Source organism: Chenopodium quinoa, unplaced genomic scaffold, assembly GCF_001683475.1.
Source record: "Chenopodium quinoa cultivar QQ74 unplaced genomic scaffold, ASM168347v1, whole genome shotgun sequence".
Classification (NCBI taxonomy): domain Eukaryota; kingdom Viridiplantae; phylum Streptophyta; class Magnoliopsida; order Caryophyllales; family Amaranthaceae; genus Chenopodium; species Chenopodium quinoa.
Window position 1 is genome coordinate 1,496,544 of NW_018745403.1, and position 9,055 is coordinate 1,505,598.

Genomic DNA, 9,055 nt, shown 5'->3' on the forward strand with positions numbered 1-9,055 from the left:
GGAAGTCAATTAAGCAACAGATTATGTTGCAACTTTTAGGCCATCAAATTGAAAATTATCTAAACAATGATCCGACATAGATAATAAATTTTCTTACTTAATTAATTTCTTTATATAAATTAGGGTACAATTTTAAAAGAAGACTTAGGGTTTCTGTTCAGCATAATTTCAGTTCAGTTCAGTCCAGTTCCTAATTTCCTTCTCTCATAAACAATTAATTTCAGCTCAGTTCAGTTCAGCCCCAATCAGTTCAGCTCATTTATTTTCAATAAATCGAAACAAGCCTTTACATAACTTTTATATCTTTCCTTAAATAAAAATAAAAAAAATAAAAATAAATAAAAAATCAACCCTAACTCAATTAGGGAGGATTGGAGTAGTAGGGACTCTAAAAAACAATTTTCGAGTAACAAACGAAAATTGTCATTTTCTCCTAAACTCGTACTCCGTAACAGTCTTACTAGAAAGTACAATTTTACTAGAGCTTCTGTCGTGCTCAACCTATTGGCTTTATTTTATTATTAAAAAATTTTTAAGGAAAAAACCTACTATAGCCTTTTAAAAAGTCTAAAATTTACATAAAATAATAACAATAAAAAAAAAAAAAAATGTATCGTGCTTGTCACTAGTCCGTTAAAACATCCCTATCACTTCACCAGAAATCCCCGCAAATTATACACTTTTATATTACCAAAAATTTACACTCTACTTGCTATAGTTTAGTTTTTTTTTTTTTTTTTTTTTTTTTTTGGTGTGTGTGTACGAGTAAATACCGTATTAATGTCAAAAATAATCCGGAGAATAATAATACAGCATATTTACAAATTGCAATAAACAATTAAACGACAATAATTACCGTAGCTTCTCGTCCTTTTGAGATAGGACATGATGCAATATTGGCAACCACTGCCTAATCTTGTCCGATTTAAAAACCAACGATCATTTTCAACCGTTGGATTTGATTAAAATTCAAAATTGACCTCCCCATGACCATGAGTTGGAAATTATAGGTGGAATAATATTATATTTGTCCTACCCATGTGATTAAATATTAATATAATTAGGCCGCCTTAGTTTTGTAGGATTCTGATTAGTTAAAAGAAAAGAGGTGTTGTTGTCACCTTTAAACATACAACAATGTTAAAAGGAGAAGCAACGTATATTAGTTGGTGTTACTATTAAAACATTCATGAAGGTAGTTATGGTCCTACGTACTATATATGCTATTGCATGCATGATTTTAGCTACAATGAAGATTGTTCGTTTTATCATTTATGATGACTAAGGAGTAAGGACATGTCACTCCCCACCCGGCTGATCGAACTTATTGATTAGAAAAAAAAATATTTTTACTCTTATTAATCAAGCTGATTAATACCGCACTATGATCGAGTTCTATTCAAAATTATATATAAAAAAAAAATTACATTACAAAACTTTACATTAATACCTACTCCCACCGTTTTTAAATACTTGATCCACTTTCTATTTTCTGCCATTTTTAAATACTTACTCCAATTTTTTATTTGGATAGTTTTTACAATATTTAATTCATTTATCTCAACTAGTGAACCTAACATAAATCATATTTTATTAATTTCATATTCTCTCTCCTCTAATTCTCTCAACTACTTTTGCTTTTTACAATTTTTTTACGGCAATTTCATGAAATGTCACTGAGCACTTAAAAAATTCATGAAATGCCATCGTGTTTTCCAGAATTCACCAAATGTCACTGACAAACAGTAAAATGTCATGCCATGCCATTAATGAGGTATTTTCGTTAGTTGACTGTCAGTGCCCGTTAGTTGACACGTGAATAATTTTTGTTTAATTATTTTTATTTTTAAAAACGGACTAATTAGAAGGTGACACGTGACAAGTGGTAGGGTCAACTAACGGGCACTGACAGTCAACTAACGGAAATACCTCATTAATGGCATGTCATGACATTTTACTGTTGTCAGTGACATTTGGTGAATTCTGGAAAACACGATGACATTTCATGAATTTTTTAAGTGCTCAGTGGCATTTCATGAAATTGCCGATTTTTTAATTCTTCCACCTACCCCACCACCTCCATATTTTATTATTTTCTTCAATTATTCCTAAAACTCTGCACATGGAGAAATGGATTTATGTGAGCAAGTATTTAAAAACGAATTTTTTTTTACTATGTTAGTAAAAAAAAATATATTGTCAAATTTAATATATGAATAATGAAAAAAATTTAATGTGTTAGTTAAAAAAAAAAAAAATTTATAGCCTGTATCAAATTTTTTTGGCTACTTATGACCAATTTTGGTCCAGTCAATAAAATGCTAGTCGGTAAATTACATTTGTTGATTATTGGTTACGATTTGTTTTACATTTTTTATTTATTTATTTATTTATTTTTTAAGTGTTTTAGAATTGTAAATGTTGATGTATTTTGTTTTTGGTATGCTACCTAGAATCATTGTATTTTTCAAATATAATGATTAATTATCAAAATGGTTTGTAATGATTAATATTTTTGTAAAATGAAATGATATAAGTTGAAATGAACACACCCTTAACCCAGTGAAAAAAAATGCAAAAATAATATGGAGACAAAGAGTTACCCTCTATCCATTTCATAGAGTTCTTTTCTTTGGCTTACATTTTAATGTTAAGTTTAATTGACTTTTGGAATGTCCTTTTAATTCTTGTATAGTTGTGTTTGACTAAAAATAGATAAATAAATAATTGACATGGATTTTTCTTTTTTTTTTTTTTTTTTTTTATAAATTCAAAGTAATTTTAAATATGGAAAAGTTTCTTGATAAATGGGCATTATACATTGCACGTCTTCCAGCCACCAAGATGATTGATTTTTTGATAGTGGGTATATTATAGTGAAAACTATATATATTTTGCAAAAAAATTTAAATTATAATGATGAAATCATTGGTCAAATATAAACTTATAAAAGTTTATTTTTTTTTTTTTATAAAAGTTTATTTATAAAAGTTTATTGATTTTTTTTTTTTTTTTTTTTTTTTTTGTGTGTGTGTGTGTGTTTCCTTTCTTAATTTTTAAAGTTTTTCATTCAGCAAATTTTTTCATCGTTACACTACACCTCATTGTAGAATACTACCAACCTAACAAATTGAGTAGATATTACAAATGGCCAACAAGTAGGACATGTTAATAGATGTAATACTTTGATAAAACTGGCATGAAAGAGGCATCACGATCCTTGAATAATGACATTGAATTATTATTTAATACGAAGTACATAATAATTGAGGCATATAGTCAACATTACCAAAACACATGAATGAAGGAAGTTTCCAACTACACGTTCTTTCATGGGTTTCATCTACCATTCATACTCTTCTATGTTGAAATTTGGGCAAATTACGTAAAAATTGAGAGTAATGTTGATCAAGTTAATCAAAGTTTCACTTAATTAATTGGAAAATGATATAAACATTTTTAAGTCCTTGTTTCATTCAATTATATCATATAAACTTTTCTAAATACGAGTATGTTTTATTTGAAGTTATTTTGGCTAACCAAATTATTTTATTAAAATTTATTAGAAATAATTTAAGCTTATTTTTAGTGAAAATTGATTGACATTAATTATATTTATGATTTTTTATTTATTTATTTATTTTTAACGTAATTGTCTTGTTCACCTTATTTTCACTTATTTCAGTTCAGATAAGTTCAGTTTAGGAAAAATAATTTCAGATAAGTTTAATTCAGGAAAAATAAGTTCTGATAAGGGTTACATAACTTCAAAGTTCAAATTATAACTAATGTAATAAGTTCAGTAAAGTTCAAATAAGTTCAGTTAAGTTCAGATAAGTGAAAATCAGGTGAATATAACACATCTTTAGAGTGAACTTTTCATGTCCGAAATAGGACAAAATATTTTTGAATGAATAGAAGCAATCCCTTTAAAATGATTTTTTTTTTCTTTTCCTGTTATAGAACAAAAAGTCCTAATAATGTTACATGTTTGTATTCATAACGAGAAAAAATAGGGTGTGGAAACATGTTGGGCTTGAAGTGTGGATTTAGCATGGGTCATCCTCATACCGAATACTTAATATTCCATTTGAAAGTGGGAACCTGGGGAGTGGATGAGATTTGAACCGGTGACCTTTATGTCACGCTGGCTTCGATACCATGTTACAAGATCAACTCAACCAATAGCTTAAACTCATGATTGAGGTCCAGAAATATATTTTATACTCTATAAAAAATATTAACACCAAACCAAATACAATATCAATAACTTATGCTAATTTAATTTATGTGTGATCTCGTTGTACACTACTACTAAATTAAACCAAATTAAATTATGTATTAAATGTTTATAGGCTAACCTAAGAGCCATGCACCTATTAGATATGTGAAGTATTTAATTTGATTATCAACGATGAAGTTGTGATTGTGGGGATTTGATGCACGTAGCAATGTATTGTGATTTGTGGGATTTCACTAGCTAGTTTACAAATATACTTTTTCAACACCAACCTTGAGAAGTTGAGGGTCACCAAGTCCAAGCGTAGCTCAATTCAGAAAACAAATGTTCAATGGAATTAATTATTCAAACGGGAACTCTCGAATACAACGACTAGATAACCAACATTAAAACAAAATATTCAAGACAAGCCAATCCGCTATTCTGCCTTTGCGCGGACGGATCACTCGCGACACACATTCTATATGCTCGTTGATTCCAATGCGCTTTGATTTCATTTCTTTGCTTTCGGAAATCGCCTTACTTTCATAACATCTACTTTCATAACATCTGACGCTATATATGTTAAGATCATTTTTTTTAATACATAACATAATTGGCACTAGACTGAAAGTCAAAGAAAGAGTCCTCTAGGAAGCGTTACGTTCAGATGCCCTTTATAAATGACCTTGCGGATGGAGAGGGATTCGAACCCCGGTATTCCTATCAATACTTCAGTTTTCAAGACCGACTGTTTCAACCGCTTAGACATCCATCCCCTTCATTCGCCCGCCCTTACACCTATTTCTTAGGCGTAAGCGAATTATCTATGGCCCACAGAGAAGGGGTGCTCTCCTATCTTTTGATATGGAAAGCGGCACATACCAGGGGGTAGTGACTGTTTATTAAAAACACAGGACTCTGCTAAGTGGAAACACGATGTATAAAGTCTGACACCTGCCCGGTGCTGGAAGGTCGGAAGGAAAAGTGTTAGAAGCTTTGAATGGAAGCCCTAGTAAACGGCGGCAGTAACTTCAACTGTCCTAAGGTAGCGAAATTCCTTGTCTCATAAGTAGCGACCTGCACGAATAGTGTAATGACTGTCGCGCTGTCTCCGAAATGGACCCGGTGAAATTGAATTCTCCATGAAGATGCGGATTACCAACGGCTAGACGGTACGACCCCGTGCACCTTTACTATAGCTTCGCAGTGACAACCTTGATCGAATGTGTAGGATAGGTGGGAGGTGGTGACACACAACGACCAATTTTGAAAGACCATTCTTTTGTCTAAGGATGCCTAACCGCCGCACCGATCATTCGGGGGAAGGCAGGACACTGCGAGGTGGGTAGTTTATCTAGGGCGAATGCCTTCTAAAGAGTAACGAAGGTGTGCGAAGGTAGGCTCAAGCGTCTATTCTGCTCGTGAGCGTAATGGTATAAGCCTGCCTGATTGTGAGACCGACTGGTAGAACAGAAACGAAAGTCGGCCATAGTGATCTGGGAGTCCCGTGTTGAAGGGTTCTCGCTCAACGGATCAAAGGTATGCCGGGGATAACAGGCTGATGACTCCCAAGAGCTCTTATCGACGGAGTCGTTTGGCACCTCGATGTCGACTCATCACATCCTGGGGTTGAAGAAGGTCCCAAGGGTTCGGTTGTTCGCCGATTCAAGCGGTACGTGAGTTGGGTTAGAACGTCGTGAGACAATTCGGTTCCTATCTACCGTTAGTGTTAAAGGGAGAACTGCGAGGAGCCAACCCTAGTACGAGAGGACTGGGTTGGGCCAACCTATGGTGTACTGGTTGTTATGGCAATAGCATTGCCGGGCAGCTAAGTTGGTATGGAAGAACTGTTGCGCCGCGGGAAATCCTTCTCTATACAAGTTTACGCCTCTTTTCTTTCATTCTTAAATAATTTGCCTACTTTGTATTCAATTTGACTTTATTGAGCATATCATGAATGAAGCATCAATTCATCGTATGCCTGGGTGTATTGTGTATATAGGTACGGTACACACAGTTGCTCACTACTACTCATAAACTTCTTGTGTGTAAGTGTGTAACTATACAGACATATACAAAAATCGTTTTGAACATCTATACTACTCATAATATACTTTCTCCTTTTGTCTTTTATTACATCATAAAGACATTTTACACTATTCACATAATGTTCTTTGACCATCATTTGTGATTTATCCATAAGGAAAAACATAGTCATGTGGGATCTAGTTAGATTCGTCTTGAAATCTACATTTTAAATATCAAATTTTTATAATTTTTACAAAAGTGTAATTAAAAATATTAATAGGCAAAGTAATGCATTGACAAGCGTGAAATCATTCATGGTGCAATAATAAAAGAACAGAGGAAGTATTAAAAGGCGTTCATAAAAACGTCTATGTGTCATATAAACCCTGCTCATTACACCACGTCACCTACTCAACCTCTCATCATGCCACATCACCATTCAATATGTCACATCATTACTCCATATAAAAACATAAGGATAAGGAGATTCGAATATCCAACCTCTTATAAGAATGAAGGATGGTTATTTAACTATCTAAGCCAATTATCAACCATATTGTAGACATGAAAATAAATGTATATTAATGCAAATGACAAGGTTTGATTAAAAAAGGGAAAAAAACACCATAAATATTAAATACATAAATTATAAGGTTAATTAAAGTAATAATCCGATACAATGTCCTGGCCACACACTAGTTCATATATTAGAATGTGTAACTATATATATTTGTGGTACAAAGGAACAAGTTGTTAATTCATAATAATTACGATAAATGAAATCACCTAATTGAGTTCTACTTCAAAGTCTAGCCAATAAATAGTAGTAGGAGCCATTTTATAGTTAGGTAGAGTAGTGGATCTCTAGCTTAGCATAATTAAATACAACACTGGCAATGGGGCACAACAAAAATTATTGGAAAATAATAACTAATTCAACACGACACGAAAAAGAATAACGTAATTTCATTTATTTTCTGAGCAACTATTCATTTTAACCGTGTACGTGTCTATTTCAATTGTCAACTCGATCTTATTGTAAGTCTAGTTCACATACTACATCCCAATTCCCATTTTTTAATGCTACAATTTTTGTTCTCTATTTTTTGGAGGGAATTTACTAAAACCTTTCAATAAATATAATTATAAAAAATTAGTAACAAAAAAAAAAAAAAAACATTTCTTTGTATTATGTACATTATATAATCTGTATGGATAATTGTGTAATATATAAAACGATTTTTTTTTTTTAAAAAAAAATAGTGTATGTTTTGATGTAAACAACATAAATTCGAAAAATCTTTGTTGAAGGACGTTCTAAAAGAGAGCATGTTGTCACGTGCCGACTACTTTGCCCTAGTCACGCACCGTGCGCCACCCGCTTACAGTCCGTCGTAAGACGAGTCAGGCTTTCTCCTTGGCACTTACTCCTTGTGCCCACGTAGCACAACTCCTTGTGCTGCTAGTATAAGTTTGCTAGCACGATCCCTTTGTGCTAACAAGTCCCCTTTGGTTGAACTAAGCACTCACCCTTAGTGGTCTTAGTCCGAATTTACGACTAAGTGTCGTAGACAATTGAGCACCCAAGCTATCACCCTTGCTGGTATGCCCGATCACTCACTCGGCACCCTCGTGCCTTAGTTTTCCTCACACTCTCTAAGTGTTGGAAGGAAAGGATTGAGTTGCAAGAGAACACAAGTGCTTAAGAAAGGCTTTTTGTATTGCTCTCAACTTATAGCTCTTAACTTGTTGATCTCTCAACTTGAATGTACAAATGAGCCTTGGAGCCTATTTATAGTGCTCCATCCTACTTACATGCTTCTCTAGAACATTCCTAACCTCCTCAAATGGAGGGTTCTAGACTACAACAATCTAGAGTGTTCCCACCTCCAAAGGAACATACATACAAGGAGGTTTCTACATATTTCCTACCTAGAATGTTAAGGACTACTCTAGAACATTCTAGAACTTTACAAGAATTATGTACATATGTAGAGAGACCTAAAAGACTCCTAATATGTACCAGACCTTCCTTGATTATTCTAGAGTCATCCACTCTAGAATAGTCTTCAAAAGAACCTCGTAGATAGCTCCGGAACCTTCTAGAAGCATCTCGCGTTTTCCGGACTACCTGCTGCCAAAACTCGTATTTCGGGACCTTGTCTCGGAAAACTGACACCACCATCGTCTTCCTTGGCCCAAAATACTGTGGACCCCCGAATTTGGGCCCATTTGGACTTCATTTGGGTCTCCAAACGACCCATTATTGTGTTACTGTCAAGTGGGTGTTCACTAGGATTCTAAGCAAGGTGCAATATAAAGCTCTTTAGGGGGAAGTGCTTACCTGAGCACCAAGGCAAGCCCCCTAGCCCCGATTATTGCCTTGCTGCCTAGTGACCCTCTTGACGCCCATCCTTGGTGTGGGAGATGACCCGTGACAATGTGCATCGTCTTGGCCATTCATCTTTATCAAGTAACAAGTAAAGTTCCAACAAATTGGCCGTCTGACAAGCCTCAAAAATTGGAGTTTAATTATTTTTGGTGGATAGTTAGATATAGCCTTGTGGGAGAGATCAACGGAAAATTGTAGTTGTGGTCGTAACTTTGATTTGCGGTACGCCGGCACATAATTAGCTTGAAGATGGATTTTTTTCTTTTATTTGTAACTAGGGTGTATTCGTGCAACTACACGAGAAAATACACAAGATATGGTATATGAAATGATATTAGAATTTTTAGATTATATTTTTCTTTTTCTTTTTTTGGTTTTGTTTTTTTTTTTTTTTTTAAAGAAACTGTGGGAAG